This window comes from Malurus melanocephalus, unplaced genomic scaffold, assembly GCF_030028575.1.
Source record: "Malurus melanocephalus ecotype Western Australia unplaced genomic scaffold, MMel_1.1 scaffold_554, whole genome shotgun sequence".
Taxonomy (NCBI): domain Eukaryota; kingdom Metazoa; phylum Chordata; class Aves; order Passeriformes; family Maluridae; genus Malurus; species Malurus melanocephalus.
This window is the reverse complement of record NW_026623786.1, coordinates 441,180-443,959: the sequence shown is the minus strand read 5'-3', so window position 1 is coordinate 443,959 and position 2,780 is coordinate 441,180.

Genomic DNA, 2,780 nt, shown 5'->3' with positions numbered 1-2,780 from the left:
ATGAGTAATGATTTTTGGCATTTGTAATGAAGTCAAACTACTGGTTGCTTCTCCATCTAGAAAAGWGTAATTTCCACTGAAGAAGTGCAGGGAGGGACCAGCATTTTGACAAAAAGCAGCTCATCTTCATCATTAACCCTCTCTGGCTTTCCAGCTCACCTCCACACCTCCTTTCTTTACCACACATGTAAGAGGTGCCAAATTCTCATTTTTCAGCTGATGCCAAGACTAACAAGCCTGTGGCATAAGGAAGGCTGGAGTTTCTGATTCCCAGCCCCTCRTGTTTATTTTCAGCTCTGAAATCAGATAAATAATAAAAATCAAAACCAACCAGGCAGGCAACACAGAACCTGCTGAAAAATAGCTCCTGTGTACTTTGGGMTTTCTTCCACAGGGAGCTTCTTCTAACTAATAAATAGCAATAACAATATAAATAAAGACATGGAGGGAGTAAACGAGTGGCTAACTGTTTTTAGAGTTTTGTCATCTGGGTGGTGAGGAAAACCTCACATTTTCACATCACATTCCCAAAGAGTCAACCTAAAGGCAGGTGCTGGGCTCTCTTTCCCAATGTCTCTTGTACCTACACCAGTTTCTATCAAGCAGAAAGGGTGYYACCCCTCCTGCTTTTTWAAAAAAAAATTATTTCAACCCATTCAGCAGCACGATGAAASCTTCTGAATTCCCTGTAAATTACAGTAATGGTAAAACAAAAATAATTTGGGATGCATCTATCTGAAAACTTGACATTTTCATTCTGCATTTTAGACAGCAACTGGCAATTCCTGGGAGTTGTTGCCCTTTTAAATGACACCGTCTTTGGATAACAAAGAACCAGTTTTCAGTAGTTCAAAAATAAGAAAGGACATTAAAAATTTGCATTTTTATTATCAAACTTGCACAGGCAAGGAAAGGATTATCCTCGGCAACAAATTKGCCCAAAGCAAGGATAAAACAATTTTAAAATGAATAAACAAGCATTTGCAAAGTTCCAAGAGAAAATATGCTTTTTCATAGATAGCTACTCAGGTTAGTCCATTGTAACACAAAAATACTATTGATCACATTGTCAAAAAAAAAAAAAAGTCATAATACAAATATATCAAGAAGCTTCATTTTTATATTCTTCCAATTTTCTGAGATGAGAGAGTGAATCTTTTGATCTTATTTATATCTTATTTATATCTTATTTATAGTTTGGCAGTGTTTGTAGTGCCTTGGGGTCATAAGACCGCAGCAGGATACAAACATTTATTTTAAGCTATCTTTCTTTTAAGAATTTACAGAGTGCCCAGAAATGTCTGGTTGCCTTTTTTTCATTGCAGAATAATAGTGACATCTGTAGAGTGGCTAGACCAGAGCTCTAATGAATCACTGGGCCTGAGTTTCATTATAGAAAAAAAAACCTCAGAGATATTTTTATGACTTAGAGGACAATCTGAAGTAGCCCAGAGGTAATGCTTTTATATACTCTATTTAATCTTTGAGACTTGACCTAAAAGCTCCTTTAGAAAAAAAAGGTTATTTAAAATAATTTGTTTTTTAAGTTATGTCCACAAACTGTRACTTTGTCACAGGCATTGCCAAAGTGAATACTGTTAGCATTCTCATGCTAAATATTTTGTAAAATGGCATCAAMCCTGATTTTAATACTAGCATTTGAGTGTCTCTATTAAAATGAAACCCTAAAGTGAAAAAAATAATGTCCACAAGCTTTGAAGTGATGAATGAATTAATTAATTTGGGAAATTTGGGAATTTGGATAAATTTGGGAATSAAGACAGTAGACATAAACCAACTTTTTTCAAAATTTGAAGTCAGTGTTTTGGGAAAAGGTAAATTTTTAGCTGCTAAAATTACACATATAGATATTATGAAAACMAAGTTTCAGACACTGTCAGCTTTTAAGGAGCGAATGACTGAATGTCACAGAAATGAGAGCAGTAGAGGTGTGTCAAGATTAATTGCAAAAGATTCCTTACATATTTTTAGTTTGGGAGTTTTTGAATCCTGAATCCCCTGTTTTGGGATTATCTCCCATCAGAACATCTTTTCTGTAAAGTGCTGGTGGAGGATCCAAGCTTCAGGGAGCTGGCATTCCCATCCAGGTTGGGAAAACTCTTTCCCATTTGAAAGGAAATTATCACATTTGAAGGAAATCATCGTGAGCAATCACGAGGAATTTGCTGTCCCTGATCAAAAGTGTTTCTCGAGGCCAGGCATGGTTTGCTGCCCTACTTTGGTCAAGGATTTATTCAGGCTGGGGAGACCTCAGCAATGTGCAGCTGATGATGAATTTGATTGTCACCAGCACAGCTCTGAGCACAGGGCTCATCCAGGAGGCACAGAAAAGGGAACTCAGTGCCATTTCTTGCTTCTGCTGCTAAGAGAGAGAGGGATGAAGAAAATCAAACCCCAGAAATGCAAAAGGCTTTGTCCAGCCAAAGCTTGGGCTGTCCAGCAGAGGAGTGGGTGAACTGCAGAGCCAAGGAGTGAAACTGCCTGCAAGTACCCCATGGGCTAGAAAGAAAAGAAAAAGAAAAAGAAAAAGGAAAAGGAAAAGGAAAAGAAAAAGAAAAAGGGAAAGGGAAAGGGAAAGGAAAAGGAAAAGGAAAAGGAAAAGGAAAAGGAAAAGGAAAAGGAAAAGGAAAAGGGAAAGGGAAAGGGAAAGGGAAAGGGAAAGGGAAAGGAAAAGGAAAAGGAAAAGGAAAAGGAAAAGGAAAAGGAAAAGGAAAAGGAAAAGGAAAAGGAAAAGGAAAAGGAAAAGGAAAAGGAAAAGG